We start from the raw sequence: 14,848 nt of genomic DNA on the forward strand, positions 1-14,848 counted from the left end.
GGAGTGCAGTGGCCGGATCTCAGCTCACTGCAAGCTCTGCTTCCCGGGTTTATGCCATTCTCCTGCCTCAGCCTCCCGAGTAGCTGGGACTACAGGCGCCCGCCACCTCGCACGGCTAGTTTTTTGTATTTTTTAGTAGAGACGGGGTTTCACCATGTTAGCCAGGATGGTCTCGATCTCCTGACCTTGTGATCCGCCCGTCTCGGCCTCCCAAAGTGCTGGGATTACAGGCTTGAGCCACCGCGCCCGGCCTCTCTTGACTGTTTATAGTAAAATGAGAGAAGAGAGAATTGACTTGAAGATGGAATTATTGAGCAAAAAGGAACTAGAATTTAAGGATATGAAAAGTTCTCAGCCTATCCCTATTGCAAAAAATGAGAAAGTCTATTCAAAGAGAATACTAAAGGTGTGACCAAGTGACCCTTTGATAAGGAGATCAGTATATGTGTGAAACATGGACTTAATCAGCCACCACAGCAGGAAAACTGCCAGGTTGAATTGAAGGAGCAGGAGATGGGAGGGAATGAGGGAAGGCTGTTGGTCTTCTTGAATTTTATAATTTGGGACCACAGAGCTCTTCAGCCACAAACATACACTATTCTGGAAGACAAGGAAAGTATAACCTGGAAGGTGATTCAGAGATCATCGGGGCTGCCACCTCAGTTTCAAAAAGGGGGACCATTGCCTCACTTTCAACAGGTTAGACAACCTCTGCCCAAAGCTGTGTGGGCAGGGCCACCTGGCAAAGCCCTGGGGGTGCAACTCCTGCCAGGTAGAGCCACTGGAGCAGGTCCTTCACCCCGGAGGGTCTAGAAGTCAGTACTATTGCCCCAATGACACCTCATCTGTTTAAAATTGTACAGAAATTCTAACCAGAGCAATTAGGCAAGGAAAAGAAAAGCCATGCAAATAAGAAATGAACAAGTAAAACTGTATTCACAGATGACATATCTTACATACAGAATATCAGAAAGAAACCAGAAGAAACCTATTAGAGCTAATAAAAGCAACTCCATTCTTAGCATCCAAAATAATAAAATACTCAGGAATAAATTTAATCAAGGAGGTGCAAGATTGTACACTGATAAGTTCAAAGCATTGTTGAAAAACTAAAGAAGACCTAAATAAATGGAAAGACATCCCTTGTTCATGGATTGGAATATTTAATATCGTTAAAATGGCAATATTCCCCAAAGCAATCTACAGATTCAGTATAATCCCTCTCAAAATCCCAATAGCCTTTTTTACAGAAATGAAAACACTGGTCCCAAAATTCATATGGAATTACAAAGGTCCCTGAATAGGCAAAACAATCTTGAAAAAGAACAAAGTTGGAGGACTCATACTTCCTGATTTTAAAACTTACAAAGCTGTAGTAATCAAAACAGTGTGGTACTGGCATAAGGATAAACATATAGATCTATTAAATCAAATTGAGTCTAGAAATAAATCCATATATCTACAAATCAATTGATTTTCTATAAGGGTAACAAGACCATTCGATAGGAAAAGAATAGTCTCTTTAACAAATGGTGCTGGGACAACTAGATAGCCACATGCAAAAGAATGAAGTTGGACTCTTAATGCACACCATCTACAAAAATTAATTCAAAATGACACAAGGACCTAAATGTAAGAGCTGTAAAACTATAAAACTCTCAGAAGAAAACATAGGACTGTGATGGTTAATTTCATGTCAACTTGGCTAAGCTATGTCCCCAGTTGTTTGTTCAAAAGCTAGTCTAGGACTGGGCACGGTGGCTCACACCTGTAATCCCAGCACTTTGGGAGGCCAAGGCGGGCGGATCATGAGGTCAAGAGATCAATACCATCCTGGCCAACGTGGTGAAACCTCATCTCTCCTAAAAATACAAAACTTAGCTGGGCGTGGTGGCACACGCCTGTAGTCCCAGCTACTCGGGAGGCTGAGGAAAGAGAATTGCTTGAACCCAGGAGGCGGAGGTTGCAGTGAGCTGAGATGGCACCACTGCACTCCAGAGGGAGACTCCATCTAAAAATAAAAATTAAAAAATTAAAAATGTAAAAAAAGCTAGTCTAGATGTTGCTTGTTGCTGTGAAAGTAGTTTTCAGATGTGCTTAACATTTAGAATTAGTACACCTTAAAGCTGATTAATGTCCATGATGTGGGTGGGCATCACCCAGTCAGTTGAAGGCCTTGAGAGCAGAGACTGAGCTTTCCTGAAGAGGAAGGTATTCTGCCTCAAGACTGCAATGGGAAATCCTTGCCTGAGTTTCTAGCCTGGCCTATGCTGATTTTGGACTCAACACTACAACATCAACTCTTGAGTTTCTGGTATGCCCTGTGGATTTCCGATTTGTTAAGCCCTGACAATTTTGTGAGCCGATTTCTTAAAATCTCTCTCTCCCTGTCTCTTTTTTATATATGTGTGTTTGTTATAATAAACAATAATCTGGTTTTGTCCCAGGTGCCTAGCATAAAACAACAGAAACCTTTAGAATTTTGTGTTAGGGGTGTCTCTGACATAATGAGGTGAAAAAGAGAAATAATTTCTCCTTCTATGTTAGGAGGCAGGGATAACCTTGATTCTAAAATCTAATAAGGACAATATTAGAAAGAAAACTCATAAGCCAATCTCTTTCATGAACATAGATGCAAAAGTCCTAAACAAAATATCAGCAAAGTTAATCCAATAATATATGAAAAGCATCCACCAGGCACAGTGGCTTACACCTGTAATCCCAGCACTTTGGCAGGCCAAGGCAGGTGGATCACTTGAGGTCAGGAGTTCAAGACCAGCATATCCAATATGATGAAACCCCGTCTCTACTAAAAATACAACAAATTAGCTGAGTACAGTAGCAGGTTCCTTAGTCCCAGCTACTAGGAAGGCTGAGGCAGAAGAATCACTTGAACCCGGGAGGCAGAGGTTGCAGTGAGCTGAGATCATACCACTGCACTCCAACCTGGGTGACAAAGCGAGACTCCATCTCAAAAAAAGAAAAAAAAGAAAGAAAAGCATCAAGAACATATTATATTTATTCCAAGAATTCACAGTTGTTTTATTTTCAAAACTCAGTGTAATTCAGCACATTAATAGGATAAACAAGAAAACCATATAACCATCTCACATAGAGACATGAAAATCACTTGATAAAATTTATCACCCGGCCAGGCGCAGTGACTCATGCTTGTAAATCTCAGCACTTTGGGATGTCAAGGCGGGCAGATCACCTGAGGTCAGGAGTTTCAGACCAGCCTAAACAAAATGGTGAAACCCCATCTTTACTAAAAATACAAAAATTAGCCAGGCATGGTGGCTCTTGCCTGTAATCCCAGCTACTCAGGAGGCTGAGGCACAAGAATCGCTTGAACCTGGGAGGTGGAGGTTGCAGTGAGCCGAGATCGCACCACTGCACTCCAGCCGGGGCAACAGAGTGAGACTCTGTCTCAAAAAATAAATAAATAAATAAACACCCATTCATACTAAAACTATTTGCAGACGGGAAATAAAAGGGAACTTGCTAAATTTGTTAGAGTATTTGCAAAAACCATATAGCAAACATTATACATAAATGATGAATTATCGCAAACTATCCTCTACATAAAAAAAAAGAATCCCCACTATACCATCTCCACTGAACATTGTAGAGGAAGTCCTGATCAATGCAATAAAACAAGAAAAAGAAAAGGTATAAAAATCAGAAAGAAATAAATAAAACTATTATTTGCAGACAATATAGCTGTGTAGAATATCCAAAACATCTATAGATAAATAATGAGAATTGATAAGCAAATTTAGCAAAGTCTCTAGGTAGAAAGTCAATATATAAAAATCTATTGTGTTTTCAAGTATCAGGATCATTTAGAAAATGATATTTAAGGTTGGGTATGGTTGCTCATGCCTGTAATCCCAGCACTTTGGGAGGCCAAGGTGAGAGGATTGCTTGAAGCCAGGAATTAAAGACCAGCCTGGGCAATATAGTGAGACCCCATCTCCACAAAATAAATTTTATTTATTTTTATTTTTATTTTTTGAGGTGGAGTCTTGCTCTGTCACCCAGGTTGGAGTGCAGTGGCGCGATCTTAGCTCACTGCAACCTCCGCCTCCCAGGCTCAAGTGATTCTCCTACCTCAGTCTCCCAAGTAGCTGAGACTACAGGCACACCATCATGCCAGACTAATTTTTATACTTTTAGTAGAGATGGGGTTTCACCATGTTGGCTAGGCTGGTCTTAAACTCCTGACCTCAGGTGATCCCACCCAGCTAAGTTTCCCAAAGTGCTGGGATTACAGGTGTGAGCCACCGCACCTGGCCTCAACAGAGGAAATTTTAAAAATTAGCCAGGTGTGGTGACATGTTCCTGTAGTCGTAACTACTCAGGAGGCTGAGGTGGTAGGATCACTTGAGCCCAAAAGTTCAAGGCTGCAGTGACTATGATTGTGCCACTGCACTTCAGCCTGGGCAACACAAAGAGATCCTATCTCTTAAAAAAAAAAAAAAGTAAATAAAAGAAAATCACATTTAAAATACCACACCAAACCAGACATTATGTGCCTCTTGATGATTATCATCATCTATGAAATATCTTCTTCCCCTCCTCAAAAAATATTAATTCTGATAAGTCTTAGATCCAACTTCCCCATTTACAAAACATACAGGAGATAAGGGAACATGTTAAATGAAAATATGGACATTTAATCAGCAAAATGTTAACTGCAAAATCTAGAGGACAAATAACTCTTTTCTTTTCTTTTTTATTACTTTTCTTTTTTTTTTTTTGAGACCGAGTCTCACTCTGTCGCTCAGGCTGGAGTGCAGTGGCACGATCTCAGCTCACTGCAACCTCTGCCTCCCGGGTTCAAGCAATTCTCCTGCCTCAGCCTTCCCAGTAGCTAGGATTACAGGCACGCGCCACCATGCCTGGTGAATTTTTTGTATTTTTAGTAGAGATGGAGTTTCCCCACGTTGGCCAGGCTGGTCTTGAACTCCTGACCTCAAGTGATCCACCTGCCTCGGCCTCCCAAAGTGCTGGAATTACATGCGTGAGCCACCGCACCTGGCCGCATTTCTTCAAAACATAAATGGATAGAATAAAAGAAAGAAATGAAGATAGAGAATTTACAGATTAGAAGACACTTAAGAGACACACAAATCCATTTCAATCGGTGAACTTGAATCAAATAAACAGACTATAAATGATAATTTATATCACTTAGGAGACAATTGGAATTTTGTTTTGTTTCCTTCAATTTTTTTTTTTTTTTTTAAGCAGAGCCTGGCTCCATCACCCAAGGTGGAGTACTGTGGAGAAATCTTGGCTCACTGCAACCTCTTCCCCCCAGGCTCAAGTGATCCTCCCACCTCAGCCTCCTGAGTAGCTGGGACCACAGGCGCACACCACCACACCAGCTGATTTTTATATTGTTAGTAGAGACAGGGTTTCACCATGTTGCCCAGGCTGATCTCCAACTCCTGAGCTCAAGCAATCCTCCTGCCTCAGTCTCCCAAAGTGCTGGGATTACAGACGTGAGCCACTGCACCCAGCCCATAATTGGAATTTGAATGCTGAAGGGTATTTGATGGTATTAAGAAATTATTGTCAAATTTTTTGGCATGATAATGGTATTGTGTTTAACTATTTTTAAAAGGTTCTTGGCCGGGCGCGGTGGCTCAAGCCTGTAATCCCAGCACTTTGGGAGGCCGAGACGGGTGGATCACAAGGTTAGGAGATGGAGACCATCCTGGCTAACCCGGTGAAACCCCATCTCTACTAAAAAAATACAAAAAAAAAAAACTAGCCGGGCGAGGTGGCGGGCGCCTGTGGTCCCAGCTACTCGGGAGGCTGAGGCAGGAGAATGGCGTAAACCCGGGAGGCGGAGCTTGCAGTGAGCTCAGATCCAGCCACTGCACTCCAGCCTGGGCGACAGAGTGAGACTCCATCTCAAAAAAAAAAAAAAAAAAAGAGTTCTTATGTTTTGGATATCTATACTAAAATATTTACAAATGAAATTCTATCATCTGAGATTTGCTTCAAAATAACGAGGTAAGAGAGTTGAAGCTGGGTGATGGATCCATGAAGATTCATGACACACTTCTATATATTTTCAATTTGTTTAAAATTTCATTAATAAAAACGAAAAAGTATTACTATCGCTTCAAAAAACCCCTCTATATTGAAAACTAAATATTATTGAGATAAATTAAGAAGGTCTAAATAAACAAGACAGGAACACATTCATGGATCAGAAGACTTATTATTTTGGGGATGTCAGTTATCTCCAATCTAAACTATAAATCCAATACTTTCTCAATCAAAACCTGCATGTTTTGTGTGACAATTAACAGGATGATTCACAGATATATATGGAAATGTCAATGACCTAGAATAGTTAAGACAACTTCAAAGGTCAAAGTTGGGACCAGGCCTGGTGGCTCACACCTGCAATCCCAGCACATTGGGAGGCCAAGGTGAGCAGATCATCTGAGGTCAAGAGTTCAAGATCAGTCTAGCCAACGTGGTGAAACCCTATCTCTATTAAAAAATACAAAAATTAGCTGGGCATGGTGGTGTGCACCTGTAATCCCAGCTACTCAGGAGGCTGAGGCAGGAGAATCACTTGAACCTGGGAGGCAGAGGTTGCAGTGAGCCGAGATCACCTCAGTGCCCTCTAGCCTGGGTGACAGAGTGAGACTCTGTCTCAAAAAAAAAAAAAAAATCAAAGTTGGAAGACTTACACTACCAAATTTTACGACACTACAAAGCTACGTTATTGAAGATAGCAAGATATTGGTGTAAGGATAGGCAGACCAATGTAACAAAACAGAGAGTCCTGAAATAGACCCACACGTATACATTTACCTGATTTATGACAGGGTCACCAATAAAATTCATTGAGAATAGGATGGTCTTTTCAATAAATAGTGCTGGAGGAAAGGACAGGGATTACAGTGAAGTGGTGAGAAAGAGTCGTGAAAGTGTAGGATCAGATTTTAAATTCTGATATTTTGTTCATCATGGATTTTTTGCATTAATTTTTATTTTTAATAACATTGCATTAGGCCAGACATGGTGGCTTATGCCTGTAATCCTACACATTGGGAGGCCAAGGTGGCAGATTACTTGAACTCAGGAGTTCGAGACCAGACTGGGCAACATGGCAAAACCCCATCTCCAGAAAAAAACACAAAAATTAGCCAGGTTTGGTGAAGCAAGTCTCTGGTCCCAGCTACTGGGGAGGTTGAGGTGGGAGTATCACTTGAGCCCAAGAGGTTGAGGCTGCAGTAAGATGTAATCACACTACTGCACTTCAGCCCGGGCAACAGAACAAAACCTTGTCTCAGTAAGAAAAAGAATAAGAATGTTTCATTAAATATCTCGACTATTAAGTTTTTTGGTGCTCCTTACATTTTGTGTTCAAGATGAGTACCTCACTCATTTTTACCCTAGTTCCTGCCCTACTGGAAGAATTAGATATCTATATGGGGAGGAGGGGAGTGTTGACCCCTATCTCACACCATATGCAAAAAGTAATTTGAGATGGATCATAGAGCTAAATGTGAAAGAAAAAAAAATAAGGCTTCTAGAAGAAATATAGAAGGGTATCTTCATGGCCTAGTGGTAAACAAAGGTTTCTTGCACTGGGGGTAGGGGTAGGGAGGGGAATACTAATCTTAAGAACATAACTTCATAAATTGGATTTCATTAAAATTTAGAACTTTTGGTCATTAAGACAACATTGTAAATGAAAAAGTGAGTCACAGAGTGGTAGAATTTATTTTAAATACCTCTGTGTGACAAAGGACTCATGTTCATAGTATTCAAAGAATTCCTACAAATCAGTTAAGTAAAAGAAACACTGGTAACCCAATTATTAAAAACATGCAAAAGATTCAAACAGCCAGTTCCCAAAAGAGAATTTCCAAATGGCCAATAAACATGAGAAGTTGTACATTATCTTTAGTCATTAGGGAAGTGCACATTAAAACCACAATACAATACCACACAGACTCACCAGAGTGACTAAAATGAAAAAGATGGGCTGGGTGCAATGGCTCACACCTGTAGTCTGAGTACTTTGGGAGGCTAAGGGGGTCAGATCACCTGAGGTCAGGAGTTCAAAACCAGCCTGGCCAACACGGTGAAACACCATCTAAAAAATCAGCCAGGCATGGTGGCGCACACCTGTGGTCCCAGCTACTCGGGAGGCTGAGGCAGGAGAATCACTTGATCTCAGGAGGCAGAGGTTGCAGTGAACCAAGACAGCACCACTGCATTCAGGCTGGGCGACAGAGCAAGACTCTGTCTCAAAAAAAAAAAAAAGAAAGAAAGAGAAAAAGAAAGAAAGAGAAAAAGAAAGAAAAAAGAAAAAGATGGACAATGCCAAGTGTTGGCAAGAAGGTGGAGCAACCAGAATTCTCAGATGCTATTCTTGGTATAATCACTTTAGAAAACTGGTATCATCTACTAAAATTAAACATATATACCACATGACCAAGCAATTCCTCTCCTATTGAAGATAAGAAACCCACCAACAATGCGTTATGTGTAATTAAAATCCTGAAACCTTTTTTTAATCATATAGATATAACTTTTTTTAACTACAAAAAATAAACAGGCCAGGTGCAGTGGCTCACGCCTGTAATTCCAGCATTTTGGGAGGCCAAGGCAGGCAGATCACCTGAGGTCAGGAGTTCGAAACCAGTCTGGCCAACATGGCAAAATCCAATCTCTACTAAAACTACAAAAATTAACCAGGCATGGTGGTGCATGCCTGTAGTCCCAGCTACTTGGGAGGCTGAGACCGCAGAATCACTTGAACCCAGGAGATGGAGGGTGCAGTGAGCCGAGATCGAGCTACTGCACTCCAACCTGGGCAACAGAGTAAGATTCCGTCTCAAAAAAAAATTGACTTTGAAATGCAATGTGCAAGAATTCCAAATATAGGATCACAGAGCCTTTTTTTGGCTATTCTTTTTTTTTTTTTAGAGACGGAGTCTCGCTCTGTCGCCCAGGCTGGAGTGCAGTGGCACGATCGCGGCTCACTGCAAGCTCCGCCTCCCGGGTTCACGCCATTCTCCTGCCTCAGCCTCCCGAGTAGCTGGGACTACAGACGCCCGCCACCTCGCCGGCTAGTTTTTTTTTTTTTTTTTTTTGTATTTTTTAGTAGAGACGGGGTTTCACCATGTTAGCCAGGATGGTCTCGATCTCCTGACCTTGTGATCCGCCCATCTCGGCCTCCCAAAGTGCTGGGATTACAGGCTTGAGCCACCGCGCCCGGCCTTTTTTGGCTATTCTTAATGCCATAATAGGTAGTTAAATTTCATTCTACATTTCAATATACCCTGGGTCCCCAAATTAACAAGCATGATATGGTATAATGTCACATTGAAATCTGTTGTTGTTGACCAGACAAGACGGCTAACGCCTGTAATCCCAGCACTTTGGGAGGCCGAGGTGGGTGGATCACGAGGTCAGGAAATCGAGACCATCCTGGTGAACACGGTGAAACTCCGTCTCCACTAAAAATACAAAAAAATTAGCCGGGCGTGGTGGCGGGCGCCTGTAGTCCCAGCTACTCCGGAGGCTGAGGACGGAGAATGGCCTGAACCCGGGAGGCGACGGAGCTTGCAGTGAGCCGAGATCGCGCCACTGCACTCCGGCCTGAGAGACAGAGCGAGACTCCGTCTCAAAAAAAAAAAAAAAATACAAAAGTTAGCCGGGCATGGTGGCGCACACCTGTAATCCCAGCTACTTGGTAGGCTGAGCCAGGAGAATCGCTTGAATCTGGGAAGCAGAGGCTGCAATGAACCAGGATTGCACCACCTTACTCCAGCCTGGGTGACAGAGCAAGACTCTGTCTCAGAAAAAAAAAAAAAATTGTTGCCAACAACATGAATCTCAAACACATTATGCTTAGCAAAAGAAATCAGATACACAAGAATATATACTGTATGATTCTATTTTTTGCAAGGTTCAAGAATAGGCAAAACTATTCCATGACAATAGAAATCAGAATAGAGGTTGTGTCTGAGCAGAGAGGAGGGCAGAGAATAGAAACTAACATGAGGGAACTATTCAGGGTTTATGGCTATGCCTTATCTTTATTAGGGCTTTAGTTACATAGGTATATAAATTTACCAAACTCATCACCCTATACACTTGATATCTGAGCATTTTATGGTATTCAATTGTACCTTAATAAAAATGTATCTGTTAACAAAAAAGCTCTTTATTACATAAATATGTAGTAAGAAATTGTATTGGTTGTTTTATGAAGCAGAGTGACTTCCTGAGTCATTTACACTGTATTTTTATTGCTGCGTCTTTCTGAGAAAGGAAGTAGATTCATGTTTTCCCATACCAAAGAAGGTAGCCAGGCCTTTGTTCATAGGGTCTTAGAACTCCTAATGCACAGCAGGGACTTAGTTTTTCAGGACTTAAAAAATTGTCAGGAACCTAAAACACAACCGTCAAATAAGTCTAGATCGGCGAAAATTTTAAACTGAAATGTGCCAGAGGGTTGAGACAGGAGGAAAGCTGGCTCCTTGAAATGGAAACAATGCTGAAGCTGCAGGTGCAGTGGATAGGAGGACCCTCAGTAGGGGGTCCCGGAGCCCTTCTGGTGTTAAGAGCCCAGGTGCAGCAGTTTAGGGACCTTAACAAAGACCCCTGAGACTGGCAGAGAGGGGTTGAGACAGTTTTTTGCCTTCAGATGGCTAAGAAGAAAAGCAAGAGCTATCCCTGTGGCTGAAGGGCCTGACTCACTTCTACTCTGGATAAACTGCAGAAACTCTGGAGTTCTTATACAACACAAAGGTTGGGGAGGAAAAATGATACTGGACTTTTTTTTTTTTTTGCCAACCTAGTTAAAGGGAGGCTTAAGCCAGATTATATTTGATATAGAAAAAAAAAAAGAAAAGAAAAAAGCCCTTTCCATTTCTCTTTTTTTTTTTTTTTTTTTTTTTTGAGACAGAGTCTCGCTCTGTCGCCCGCGCTGGAGTGCAGTGGCCGGATCTCAGCTCACTGCAAGCTCCGCCTCCTGGGTTGAAGCCATTCTCCTGCCTCAGCCTCCCGAGTAGCTGGGACTACAGGCGCCCGCTGCCTCGCCCGGCTAGTTTTTTGTATTTTTTAGTAGAGACGGGGTTTCAGCATGTTAGCCAGGATGGTCTCGATCTCCTGACTTCGTGATCCGCCCGTCTCGGCCTCCCAAAGTGCTGGGATTACAGGCTTGAGCCACCGCGCCCGGCCTCCATTTCTCATACCCAATTGTTGTGAAAATTCTCATACCTAATATAATATCAATTAAATATCATGCATCATTTGTTACAGAAGAAAAAGTAGACATATATCTTTTACTCTTAAAGATGATGTTAAAATAACTTTGCAAGTATAAAAAGATATTGTTTTAAAATAAAATGTATTTAAATAACTCATGAAAAACGGACAAAATGCTTTTTAAGTTCCTAAGGAGGTTGACAAAATTATGAGAATGAAAGAAGTTTGAGAGTCGAAAAAGTTTCGGAAATGCTGCTGTAGGCAATAGAGTACACAGAAATTTTGTGTGCTTAGTTACCTTTAGCAGAGTGACACAATTAGCTTTGGGGGTTTTGTGTGTGTGGTCTTTTTTTGTTTGTTTGTTTGTTTGTTTTGAGACAGTGTCTTGCTCTGTCATCCAGGCTGGAGTGCAGTGCAGTGGGACAATCTTGGCTCACTGCAATCTCTGCCTCCCAGGTTCAAGCCATTGAACCTGGGAGCCTCTGGAGTAGCTGGGACTCCCTAGTAGCTGGGACTACAGGTGCACGCCACCATACCCAGCTGTATTTTCAGTAGAGACAGGGTGGTCTCGAACTCCTGACCTCAGGTGATCCACCTGCCTCAGGCTCCCAAAGTGCTGGGATTACAGGCACGAGCCACCATGCCCAACCTGTGAGTTGTCTTTTTGTTTTGTAGAGGCAAGGTCTGTGCTCCAGGCTGGAAAAGTAGGAGACCAGTTATAAGACTGTAAATAGTTCAAGAGATGAAGTTTCAGTTAAGACGATCTAGATCTAGATTGCTGAATTTGAGAGATGTTTCTGATAAAATAAATGGAAAGAACCTTGTGACCCCCACATAACTATAGCCACATCTGTCTTCAAGATCTAGGTCTAGGCTGGCACTACCCAGTAGAATTTTCTATGATGATGGAAATATCTACATCTGTCCTATCCAATATGAGAGCCTCTAGTTACATGTGAGCACTTGAAATGTAGCTATTGCAATAGAGGAACTGAATTTTATTTATTTATATTTTTATTTTTTTGAGACAGAGTCTTGCTTTGTTGCCCAGGCTGGAGTGCAGTGGTGCAACATCGGCTCACAGCAACTTCTGCCTCCCAGGTTCAAGCTGTTCTCCTGCCTCAGCCTCCTGAGTAGCTGGGACTACAGGCATGCGCCACCACGCCTGGCTAATTTTTGTATTTTTAGTAGAGATGGGGTTTCACCATGTTTGCCAGGCTGGTCTCAAACTCCTGACCTCAAGTGATCCACCTGCCTCGGCCTCCCAAAGGGCCAGGATTATAGGCGTGAGCCACCACGCCCAGCCAGAAACTGAATTTTAAATTTTATTTAATTTTAATTAACTTAAGGTCGGGTATGGTGACTCATGCCTGTAGTCCCAGCACTTTGGAAGGCTGAGGTGTGTGGATCGCTTGAGCCCAGGAGTTTGAGACCAGCTGGGCACCATGGCGATACCCTCTCTCTACCAAAAAATACAAAAATTAGCTAGGCATGGTGGCATGGGCTGGTAGTCTCAGCTAATCGGGAGACTGTGGTAGGAGAATCACCTGAGCTTGGGAGGTTGAGGTTGCAGTGAGCCATCAGTTGCACTCCAGCCTGGGTGACAGAGTGAGACCCTGTCTCAAAAATAAATAATTTAAATGGTCACATATGACTAGCGGATACCATATTGAACATCACAAGTCTCGGCCATTAATTTGAGTTGCTTGATGAATATCTCCACATAAATTTTATAAGCACTTCCAACACAATAGTTCATATTCTGCCTCCCACTACATTCACAGCATTTCCTGTCTAATGTTGCCTATGTCGTTTAAAACACCATCATCTTGTGAGTCATTCAGGGTTAAAACTGAGAAGTCGTTCGTTCATTTCACAAATAACTACGGAGTACATACTATATGCCAGCCAGTATACAAGGCAATGGAAATACCATGATGAATATAGTCCTCACAGAAAATGATGATAATGTTTATAATTAACTCTCTGCATCAGGAAAAAAAGACTCAGTCTCTTCTCCCTCCTTTGCAAGGGAGTCTTGCAACACCTTCCACATCCAAACATTCACCCCAATACCTCCTCCACTTTCACATCCCTGATAGCAGATATTTTTGTCTCTTCCACTTACTGCTGTATCAATAGTGCACAGAGGAGTTGAAATGGGGGTAGGAGGGTGATAAATACTTGCGGAATTAATTTATGTTCTCTTTTCCTTTTTTTTTTTTTTTTTTGAGACAGAGTATTGCTCTGTCACCCAGGCTGGAGTGCAATGGCGAGGTCTCAGCTCACTGTCACCTCCACCTCCCAGGTTCAAGTGTTTCTCCTGCCTCAGCTTCCCCGGTAGCTAAGACTACAGGTACATGCCACCACGCCCAGCTAATTTAGTATTTTTAGTAGACACGGGGTTCCACCATGCTGGCCAGGCTGGTCTCGAACTCCTGACCTCAAGTGATCTGCCCACCTCTGCCTCCCAAAGTGCTGGGATTACAGACATGAGCCATCGCACCCAGCTATGTTCTCTTTTTAATCGTACCACTCTGATTTTTTTGTTTCCTCCCTTCTTTCCACTAAACCATGAAAATGGCCTAGCTATGCCAGAGAACTATCATATAAGCTTACTGGAAGTATTTAAAACCTCACTCTTAGTGTGTGGTCCTCAGTCCAAGGGCAGCATCATCATCTGGGAGCTTGTTAGAACTGTAGAAACTCAGTCCTGACCCCAGACTTACTACATCAGAATCTGCTTTTTAACAAGACCTCCCAGGTGATTCATACGCATGTTAAAGTTTGAGAAGCACTCCTCAAAGCACAGATCCAAGCACATTTTTATCTGGCTTTAAAATCTTTGATGTCTTTCAAACTGCACAGAGCCATATTTATGCAAAGTATTCAGCCTGGCATTCAAAGCTCTACAATGTGACCTCTGTCAACTTGTCAACCATTTCTCTCTCTGAGTCCCTACAGTCCTATGCTCCATCTAGATTGGTGACATCTCTCCTCAAACACATCCAATACTCTTCCCATTCCCACACCTTTTTTCCAATGTATTCCCTCTTTTCTGAAAGGTTTCTTCCTCTATTCACTCCAATCACCTTGAAAATCCCACTCTTCCTCTGAAGCACACTCAAACCTGAGCTCTCCCAGGTGGCATTTTATAGACCCCCTAGTTCAAAATAATGTCTACCTCCCATGTCTTTAGCAACATTTATACCTCTATTAACTCTTATCACATTCTCTTTCCAGTTATGTGTATATCCATCTCCCCCACTTCACCTCGAGCTCCTAGAGAGTGGGGATAGTCTTTCATTCTTCCTCAATGTCTGCTACACTGCCATATATAACAGATGCTCAAGGTCTGTTGAAATGAACTGAAGGAAAAAGGATTTATAGTGACCTATAGGAAGACATCCATGGACACTGTCTCAGCTCCCCTCTCCCTGCATCCGGTTCCTCCCATGGCCCAAAGTATGGCAGTTTCTATGGCCTCAGGAGTGGGACCAGTTCGTTTCAAGGGAGGGCTACATCATATACCTCTGAGTTTATCTTGGCTGCCACCTGCTTCCGGCTCTGATTCCCAGAAAGCAGCATC

The sequence above is a fragment of the Trachypithecus francoisi genome, unplaced genomic scaffold, assembly GCF_009764315.1.
Source record: "Trachypithecus francoisi isolate TF-2019V2 unplaced genomic scaffold, Tfra_2.0 Lachesis_group17, whole genome shotgun sequence".
Classification (NCBI taxonomy): Eukaryota; Metazoa; Chordata; class Mammalia; order Primates; family Cercopithecidae; genus Trachypithecus; species Trachypithecus francoisi.